The sequence below is a fragment of the Octodon degus genome, unplaced genomic scaffold (assembly GCF_000260255.1).
Source record: "Octodon degus isolate 3935 unplaced genomic scaffold, OctDeg1.0 scaffold00202, whole genome shotgun sequence".
Taxonomy (NCBI): domain Eukaryota; kingdom Metazoa; phylum Chordata; class Mammalia; order Rodentia; family Octodontidae; genus Octodon; species Octodon degus.
The window spans coordinates 1879426-1890323 of record NW_004524778.1 but is presented as its reverse complement, the minus strand read 5'-3'; the positions used below and the strand labels follow the sequence as shown (position 1 = coordinate 1890323).

Here is a 10898-nt window from a genome sequence, read left to right as displayed (position 1 = left end):
AGAGACAGAGAGACAGAGAGGAAGAAAGTGAAAGAGACAGAGAGAGAGACAGAAAGACACAGAGAGGAAGAAGGATATTTGAAAGAGGATATATGGGGGATTAGTTTCATATGATTAGTGGCATGTGAGAAATTGAAAAGTTTCATAATAAATCATCTGTAAGGAAATCCAGTAGCATGCTGACTCCATTTCCAAAAGTGTCCAAGTCAGGAAGGCTGAAGGTGTACCTCTCAGTCTGAGACTCAAAATCTGAGAGCCCAAGTGTCCATTGGTGCAAATCTCTAAGTGCATAGGCAAAATTTACACAAGCTATGGTACCTGTCTTTCTGCAATTTGCAGCTTTGATTTCTGATGGCCAGAACAGAAGGAGGAACGTGTTCGGCTCCAAATGATTAAGCAAATTCATCGTGCCTCTTTTGGTTCTGTTGGGGATCTCCATCAACTGGATAGTGCCTATCCACTTTGATTAAAATATTAGTCTCTTCTGAAAACAATCTTATAAATGCACTCAGAAATAATGCTTTAGCAGGTATTTACATATCTTTCAATCTGGTTAAGGTGATAATGGAAATGAACTATCACAACTATCAAATAAAATAAATGCTAAAAACAGTTTGATATATATATCAAATTTTTTAAAAAGGAGTTACATATATATATGTAACTCCTTTTAAAAAAATTATTTATTTGTTTATTTATTTTGTGTGTGTGTGACCAGCTCAGCCCACCAGGGGGCGGGGCTGGCTGGCATGTGATGCTGGGGGATTGAACCGCGGTCCTGTGCTTTGCTTAGCTTAGCTTGTTCTCAGTAGGTGCTTTAGACCACTGAGCCATCTCACCAGCCCCTGTAACTCCTTTTCAATAATATATATATAAAGTTATTTGCAAGTGAGTAACTACTCTCCAATCTCTCTTTTCCTCCGTATGCTATTTGCAATCTTTTTTCTATTACACGTATCACAAGTAAGGCAACGTAAAGCACAAGAATTTTCACTGATTATGGCAATCTGCATCTGCTCTACTACATTACGGGAAAGATTTACACAAAACGTAAGGATGAAAACTTCTTAAATATGAAGTAGTAAGAAAAATTCTAGTCAGAAATAAATCAACCTTAGAGAAAAAAGTGCAAAAATTACTTGTTTTTGAGTCTTTTATATAGTAATAAAATTGTCAATCCAGTCATATATTATAATATAAACATTTATAGAAACAAAATATTTTCTCCTTTTTTGTTGAAATAAAATTGTTAAATCAGAGCGCACATAACCACACACAATGCAATGCCAGAGATTTTCTTGTAAAGCAGATTTTCTCATGAGATTTCAAGTCAGCATTTTAGGTTTCAGATGATCATGTGGCAAATAGTATTATTTATGTGACTGTTCATTAGTTAATCATCTATTAGTCTGGATGATCCATGCTGGGATGTTTTGAGAAGTCTAGTCAGGGCACGAACTCACTGTAATCAGCAAATGGCCACAAGCTACAGCAATTGTTAAAGCTCTGTTCCGACTCATGTCACAGTTACAAAAATTTTGCTAGACCAAGAAGGCAAAGGCTAGAGACAGTGTGGAAACTTGATGTGTTTAAGCAGAGCATGGATTCGGGGAAAGGGGAAGAACCAAGGTCACTAGTGCTGTACATCTATGATAATGATATAAAACCTAGTTAATCAACAGCAAGGGAAAAATCAATAAATTCTCTATTTTGCATACATTTTAAAATATTTTTTCAGTAATTCATAGATCGAACAGAACAAAAAAACAAGAAATGAAATATTTGAATAACACAGTTAATATACTTGAATGCATTGATATAATACAGAAACACTAACATCCTTCCCAGGAAATTACTGAATGTTTGCCAAAGGTTCACAAACATTAGGCCATGCAAACAAACCTAAGCAAAGTTAAAATAATTAGCATGATTCTCTATCTGAAATAAATGAAATATTTATAAAAATATGATCTTACACAGCAAGTAACTCAACATCAAAACAGTGAAAAGGCAACTATGAAATGGGAAAATATTTACAAACTATATATCTCATAAGATGCTAATATCCAAAATATTTTAGAATTCCTACAATAGAATAGCACAAAATGCAGTGGTGTAATCAAAACATGAGTAAGAACTAGCATGAATCATTGGTAGAGTGATTGGCTATCACAGGCGAGGGCATAGGTTAAATCCTCATTACCACAAATACAAAACCTAAACAAAATAAAATAAAGGAATTTTAAAAATTGGGTAAAAGACCTGAACAGACATTTTTCCAAAGAACATATACAAATAGCCCACAAATGTTTTTAAATGTGTTCAACATCAACAATCATCAAAAACAGTAAGTCAAAACCTCAAAGCAATTGCAAAGCACTGTGAAGCTCTCTTACTACATGGTGCCAATTTCAGGCCGGTGAGGTGGAACTCATGCATATACTACAAGTCATATGATATGCATGTGCTAATTACAAATAGGCACTACAGAACAACAGAAGCCTTGGATTGATGGGGAACCACTTTCCTAAGCCCAGGGAACCTACACAGGGAGAAGGGAGGTCCGCTGTTTGTGCTGTATCTGCGCAGCACCGGGGCTGGGCCTTCCTCTACAGACAGAGGTGATGCCATCCTCTAGGCTAGGGCGCTGGAAGACATCCTATTCCTTCAAGAACACTGGGATGGATGGAGCCTGGGAAGTCCAGAGTAATTCCTCCTTACTTCAAAGTGTTACAGCACTAGACTATTTCATCACCTATCTTGACAAACACAAACACAATGAAAGGGTCAGTATTGAATCCCTTCAAGGCCCATCAGCGATGAAATAAATAAACTCTTAAAAAATTGAAATGTATCAAAACCAATCTTAGTTTAAAATAAACATGTTAGGGCCAGTGAGATAGCTCAGTGCTGTAAGTGCCTACCCAGGCAAGCTCAAGGACCTGGGTTCAATCCCAGTACTGCATGCTGTGCTGGCCCCATCCCTGGTGTGCTGAGTCAGCCACCCACACAAGGAAAGGTAGTGCACTCCTGTAATCCCAGGGTTGAGGAGGCTGAAACAGGTGGTTCACTACAAATCTGAACTGCATAGTGAGACCCTGTATCAAATACATAAAGTTAAAATAAATAAATAAATAAGAAAGACACACTATTTCTAATAGTTAAGGTCACTGAATTTGTGATTTCAAATATCACAATAGAAAACAAAATCTGATTTTTTAAACTGAGTTCTACTTACTTTTCATAGAAAAAAGTCTAATCTTATACAAGATCTTTCATACATTAGAAGATAAGGATCATAAGTTCTGACACTGAAAAAACATTATGTATGTTTTATTCAGACATTAATTTAAAACCTAAAATTTTCTAGGTTAATTCTGTTCCAAGTCAGTTATTTCTAATTGCCTAGATCCCTTATTAATGTAGTTTTTCAAACAGAGTTATGCTAGGATTGTTTTCCCTGGATTTTTATTTTCAATTTTTTTTCTTGCAGTATACATGAAAAATGAGAACTAAAGCACAATATGGGCACATTTTTGGCCCCATATTTAGACAATTCTATTGTCTAAACATACAAATTTTGTGTACTTTAATTTTTAAAGTATAATGATGAATCTGTTCTTTAAAGCAATTTGTTAGGGGCCAGGGAGAGGCCTCAGTAGAATAAGCACTTCCCTGGCAAGCATAATGGTCTGAGTAGTTCAATTCCCGGTTCTGCCAAAAAGAACAAAAATAAAATAAAATAAAACAAAGTGATGTGTTAAACTTGTGTTGTGTTTTTGTCTGTGTGTGCCTGCAAGTGCACGTGTGTTATGGAGAATCCAATCAAAGGTATCAAATGCTAAGAAGCCTCTCTCCCATGGAGGCATAACCGAGTCATATACATAATATTGTATGTAGTGAGACATTTATTTGCTTAACATATTTTAAAGTAGTTACTAATAATTAAAATTGAGCAGAAGGTGGTTTTATTTCATCTATTTCTACAGTAGCATCATGATGTGAAGAGAACATATTCATTGATGCTATTTTGAATGTTTTAACAATTCCATTGTTTTTACATTTGTCATTTTATTTCTATTTAAACAATCAAATAGTATATCTGAATTTTTAAATGTATCATATATGCATATTTATAATTTATTAGATGTAGATTTTTATGCATCTGGTTTAAGCCAAGGTTGCCACTGAGATTGTTTGTGTTCAATAGGTAGGAGATGTGGAGCTTTTATAAATATCTGGTGAGCTGGCAATCAATAGCAGATTACAAGCACTTAAATGCATCAGTGATGATGGTGTTGCTGAATTGTCTGGTTATGGGTATTGATCAAGTTAATAACATAACTGCACAATTCTGACTTCCTTCCCTAATACACACACTCAATTCCAAGTATTTTGGTTTCCTCAATTTTTCAAGAAATGTGTAAACATTTAAGATGAAGATCTCCTTTCAAAGGTATCTCTTGTTTTTCTTACCTCTACTTGTCCATAAGCATCATAGGTTCATTTTAATAACTTCTGTTTTATTCTTACTCTCTTATTCATTTATTGTTTACCTGTTTACTCAGTTTTTTAACCTTCGATTTATTTCTCCCTTGTGTCAATTGGTTTTACTCATTTGTTTTTCATATTGTGTTCCTTTTATTTCCTGATCTTAGCATTTTCACACAAATACAGTTTCTTGGGGCTTCAACACAAACACAAAAGGAAGCATGTGTGAGTATTCAGGTACCACTAAGAGCTCTTGAATTAGAGTCAGAGTTGGCTGTTTCCTAAATTTCAGGCCTGTCCTTTTCTGTTGCCATGTCATCCAGTTGTGACAAGGAAAATTAAAATATTCCCAAACATTTACTTGAAACTAAACTTAGTATGGTAGTAATTCAGAACTTCTCCAGAACTTGTAATACAGTAATATTCCTGCAGTATTCTACTCTAATCTTTACTTTGGTTCTATGTTCCAACTCTATTATCCTTTGTATGTGTCAATTGTAGTGGTCATAGTTAATTTTATGTATAAATTTGTCTATAGTAGGTAAATATTTAAATAACAACTAGTTGAGAAATATTTTAGATGTGAAATTATTTTTAGATGTTCCTATTGATTTTTTTTCAAAGTTTTATTGATAAACAGATAGCAATGAGACAGTTTCAAATCAAATCGGAAGTACAGTTTCAACAAATAATACACTGCATATATTCTTCTTAGTGGTTAATTGCTGTACAAGATGCGGACTTGTGATCCTATTTACAAACACCATTAGAACAAATCATTCTATTCATTAAGAGAATGCAAATATATATCTATCCTAACCACTTTGAATACACAGATACAAAATGGACATTCATCGGTATACACCATTTTTTCTAAGTTCCATTATTGAATATTATAAGTGTGTAAACTCAGCAAAATATTCTAAAAGAGTCCAGTAGCCCATAATAGCATTGGGTCTTCTGTTTAACTGGCAATGTCAGAAATTATTGACCTGAGTCCCTCACAGCTCAACCTAACAGCATGGCTTTATTTCTTATATTTTGTCTTCATACTTTTCTGCTGGATGGTTAAGACCAAGGTAAAGCAGGACCTATGCAACAAGAGTTGTAGCTTTTTGGTCTGACAAGGTCAGTGAAATGCCCTCAGGATTTATCATGAGATCCTGTACCTCAGATTGTAGAACCTTTGTCAGTGCAGCCATGTGGATGAGTCATGGCCATTGCTTGGCCAATATGCTCTCTGTGAAAGCCTGAGAGAGTGTCTTCTCCCCATGTGACTCTCCAGAAATCACCCAACAACAAATGTTGGAGAGGCTGTGGGGAAAAAGGAACCCTTCTCCACTGCTGGTGGGAGTGTAGACTGGTGCAACCGATATGGAAATCAGTATGGAGACTCCTTAGAAAAGTTGGTCTGGAAATCCCCTTTAAACCAGCTATTCCTCTACTGGGAATTTTCCCACAGGATCTGAAAACATCATATCATAGGGATATATGTGTGCCTATGTTTATAGCGGCACAATTTGTGATAGCCAAATCTTGGAAACAACCAAGATGCCCATCACCTGAGGAATGGTTGAGAAAGACGTGGTATTTTTACACAATGGAGTATTATTCAGCTATTAAGAATGATAAACTGCCTTTATATTGAAGTGGATGCCACTTGAACATATACTCATAAGTGAAATAAACCAGACACACATGTGTAAATATCGTATAGTCTCCCTGGTATAAGAACTCCAAAGAAGAAATACAAATAGAAAGATGTAATACACATAAACGGAAAGCAGGATCTCAAGGACTAACTAATCAAGAGAGGGAAAGGACATGAGCTAGGAAACATGACAATGTCAAGCCATGCAGTTATATGTAAAAGATGAGCAAGGCAATGATCCAGAGAATATTCAGAAGATTCTTTAATCTAGCAGTTAATTGGAAAGATTCTCACCCTGACTAACTATATATACTGATACCTGTGAACTAATCTACTGCACTGCAGATGATAATTTGTAATAGTGGTTTCCTATTGATTTTAATTAGAAAAATTATTGAGATGCTAGATCTCCTTTAGTCATTTGAAAATCCTTAAGAACAATGCTAAAGAATTCTCCAGATTGCAGTATCCACTCCTGCCTAAGGGCTAAGAGTTCATATTTTCCAGCCTTCTTGTTTTACCAGCTAACCTCTGCAGAAATATGAGCACACACATAAGAAAGAGGGAGAAAAGGAGGAAGGGAGGGAGAGAGAGATTATGTTTCCTTGGAGAACTGAACCTTACTCATTAATCTACCACTGCAAAAACCTGTGCACATTTCTGCTCATGTGTACATATAAACACTTTAGTAGGTAAACAAATGTGTGAGACTCATACAACATACAGATCCATAAGCTACATGTATGTAATAAAGTCAGAAAAATAGCATTGTCTGTGTACATAATATATTATTAGCATTTATAGTAGTATCTGCCATGACAGCACTCAAAAATACTAATTTTCATCGTTATTAAAATATTAATTGTATAGTAGTACAAACCATAATATTTAAACACCATTGTGGCAGTGAAATGTAAATATATATCATCAAGTTTCAAGATAGATTGAAACTTTTCATCACTTGTCTAATTCCACTAATCACAAACAACTTAGAATAGAGACATTTAGTTGACAGGATTTTTTTTTTGCCTGATATCAAATACCAAAGAACAGAGAAGCTTAAGTACAGATTTGACATACTTTCTTCAGGTTATATTAGAAAGTCAATGAGCATTAGCTTGAGGAAACACAGGAACAGTCAAGAGAAATGCCCTTTGGCTTTTCCTTGACTTTAAAATTTTACATTTAAATTGAGCTCTTTGTTTTTACATCACCTGGTAGAATCCCTGATGCTTCCTTTCCATGCTTCTGGGATTATAGCCTATGATGTTTCAAGAGCCTCGGAGCCCATTTATAAATGCAATGTGAAAACAATGGAAGGGTATATCTTGATTGGTTCATAAAGCCATTCCTTTGGAAGAAAAATTAATGGCCTATGTTATAATAAAAATGGTCCGGGTAAGGCTGGAGAGATAGCTTAGAGGACTAAGTACCTGCTTAGGCAAGCGCAGGGACTCGGGTTCAATCCCTGGTACCGCTGACCTTGCCAGCTCCACCCCCAGGCACTGGTGGCACATTCCTGTAATCTCAGCACCAGGGAGGCTGAAAACAAGAGTCCAAGCTGTGTAGTGAGACCCCGTACCAAATAAATAATTTTTTAAAGGCACAGTTATCACAATTTCATTAATTATACAAAATGTTGGGGTTTTTTTTCAGAATAATATAAATTATCCGATCTCATACGGAGATGAAGGTCTCCAACTCTTGAGGATAATTTTTTCTGCCAAGTGATATATTAAAATAAGGTGTGAGTGTTTAGATTCCTTTGTCTTATGACATGAAATGATCATTGCAACAAAGTAGGAAAGCAATACATTAAATCTTATCTCAAAAAATCTTGAAGCTTAACAACATATTATATTCTCCTTGAGAGAGAAGCATGTGGAGTGTAAAACTGGATTTTCTTGACTTCATTTTTTCCTTTCTATCTTGATATTATCTTTTCCTGTGGATTGCATTATAATTCATACATAAATGCATGAGCCTCTCTAAATCCTTACTGATAGCTCCGTTACATTCAACACAGGCTTTCAATGCATTAAGAAATCAGAAATACAAGATCAGATCTTTCTGTACTTGAAACTTTTCCATGGTGTAGCATCAATGCTTTGGCTAACACTGGTGTTTCTTCTCGCATCTAACTCTAAAAATGCATTGTTTTGTCACCTGTTCCTCAATTTGGCAGTGTCTTGTCTCCAAGGCTGCTGTTTTACCCATTTGATTGATTCCATGAATAATTAGAAGTTCTATAAATCCAAAGCCTTGTGATTTTTTTCCATTATTCTATACCAGAACATAAAGCAGATACTTAAAATTAAACACACATGGGTTCAAATTTCAGTTCTTACATTTATTACATAGTAGGTAGCATGGGAAATAGCTTCCTTTTTAATCTATAAAATGAAGTTCTTGTCATAACATAGTAATACAGTATTATTGATGAACTGCTTCACTGTTATAATCCTACTTACATTATACTAGATTTGTTGGAATTTTCTCTGCCATCTACAAAATATTTTCAGTTTTATAAATTTTATTAATCTTTAAATAAAGAAATCAAAATAATGAAATAGATTGCATCTTAAAATTATTTCCATACTTCTACCAGTCTAAAAGAACCATGTTCATGAAGACTATATTTTTAAATACAATGTGACATCAGCAATCTCATATCTTGATTCCACATTTTTTTCTTAGGAGTTTTGAGAGATTCCTAAGGTATATAATATACCTCTGTGCACCTGTTCTTTAATCTAGATACATTGTTACTAAATTCATTTAATTTAAGCCTGAACACCATTTTTTTCCTGATTAAGACCATATCTTCATAGGTAGCTTCATCATCTCTAAATCTATAAAATGGAATGTTTTACTAAAAATCGCTCTTCTCTAACAAAGGAAATTTGACTTTCTGAAAGCATCTCATTAGGCAGGTTATTTCTTGTGCCTAAGCCTCAGATTTTACACAGCAAGATGGAGATCAAAACATTAGTGTGGCTGAAAACCTCTCCAAAAGACTGCTGGCCAAAAAAAATGTTTCTGGGTGAAGGTTGAATTGCTACTTGAGTTTGGTCAGTCACTGAATTACCTCATCTCTCTGGGATGGAGAAACACTGTGATTTGTAGGCATTTTTAGCACATTCACCTTCCACATCTGGGCTTCCCTACAGATTGTCTTTTCCAATAAAAAAAAAAAAAATCTGTGGTTTTCCAAAGGGCCTGGAAACTTCATGATACCCTCTAAACCTGCCTTCTGCCAAGTTTGGTGTATCTACTTCCACCTCGTCTTCGGGGTCCTCCTGCTCCTCCTCCCCAGCGGAGCTGTAGGCCTCCCACGGGTGGTGCGGGGGCATCCGGGGCATCATCTCCTCCTTCCCTCTGCGAGCAGTGGCCTGGCACGTGGACCGAGGGCCAGACCGGCGGAGGAGGGAGAAAGGTTCCTGTAAAGACCCACCTTAAATACTTAAGTTGTATGGCAACTAGCTGCTTTTTCCTGACTGCCAAGACTGTTGAAGAGGATGAGAAAACTCCAGTACTGCAGGTATTGGCAAGTGACAGCTTTTGTGGGTGTTCCTTTTCTGGGATTTTGAGAATGGAGAGAATTATTCTGGATAAGTTGCACTGGGATCTTCACCCAGCCACACCATTGGGTTTTCTTCACATTCTCGATGCCATTGCAGTGTCAAGTAGGACTCCTTACTTTTCACTTTGCCCACATTGAGCCCATCTCAGCATTTGGCCGTCCTCACCAAACAGCTGCTTCACTGTATGGCATGCAACCAATTTCTGCAGTTTAAAGGATCCATGCTTGCCCTGGCCATGGTTAGCTTGGAAATGGAGAGACTCATTTCTGCTTGGCCTCCTGTTACAGTTGAACTGCTTCAGAAAGCACAGATAGAGAACTTCCAGTTGATCCACTCCTGGGGCGGGTGGCACATCCTCTTTCTACTCTGCAGTCTTCTCTGCCTCTAAATTCCATGTATGTCTACCACCCCCTCAAGCACAACCTGGTGACCTGTGACACAGGAGTGTTTGGGTTATCTCCTTCCTGTGTCTCAGGCCCAGATTTCTCCAAGGACAACAGCAAGCCAGATGTGCCGGTCAGAGGGACAGCAACCTTCCACCTTTCTCTCCCAGCTGCTGCTGGGTGCAAGCACACCCCTGCTAAATGCAGAGTGGAGGAAATGGAAGCAGATGACTTCTGTGATGGGATCAAGTGGCTCTGTAATGAAGACAGTGCTGCAGAAAGTATAGGTTCTGTGTGGCACTGATTTAACAAAGCAAGAGGGACATGTTTCCCGTGTCCACCTTTGCAGCCTGTTACTGTCCTGTAATTTCAACATGTGTCACCTTCCGGGAAAACAAAGGTTGCCTGCTTTGGGAGCAGCCTTTAAAACTAGGAAAGGTTATGGAGGAATGTATACCTGACCAGGGAGATTTGAAGTGAGCCAGAAAAAAGAAATAAACCTCATTTTCTTGTGCAGATAATTATAATTTAACATTGTTTAAAGGCCAAAAGTATTTACCAAAATATTTTTTAAGAAAAATTTTTTGCAGTATGTCAATTATGCTCTTTTTATGGTGAAATATATTTTGTTCCATTTCAAAAAATTGTTTCAGAAAATATTCAAAAATTAACAATTGTCAGCCCTTTTCCCTGGCATCCTGATTTATTTTTCTTTTGCTTTTATTTTTCTATGGAATGCTTAATGAATTTTATTCTCATTGATCTATGTTCTTTGCTTTCCACTAAATA

General features: G+C 36.4%; 1 pseudogene; it reads left to right on the top strand.

Moving 5' to 3' along the window:
- Positions 1 to 10476, top strand: part of LOC101576448 — a 42131-nt pseudogene extending 31655 nt beyond the window's left edge.
- The last annotated feature ends 422 nt before the right edge of the window (positions 10477 to 10898 follow it).